Consider the following 212-nt stretch of genomic DNA (forward strand, 5'->3'; position numbering starts at 1 on the left):
AAAAAAGTGTCATACATCTATAAATTGCAAATTGCATGGTTAATTTTATGTCAGTTGGCTGTATGAAACATTTAAGGCTATTGATTTGTGGTGATATCTTGTGTGCTCCCTCGTAGTAAGTCCTGACAAATCGGCAAATACCTAATCATTTGTTATCGATAAGTAAGTACCTAAGTAAGTAAGTACCTAAAAGTATGCTACACATTTACACA

This window comes from Eurosta solidaginis, chromosome 4 (genome assembly GCF_040869045.1).
Source record: "Eurosta solidaginis isolate ZX-2024a chromosome 4, ASM4086904v1, whole genome shotgun sequence".
In the NCBI taxonomy this organism is placed as follows: domain Eukaryota; kingdom Metazoa; phylum Arthropoda; class Insecta; order Diptera; family Tephritidae; genus Eurosta; species Eurosta solidaginis.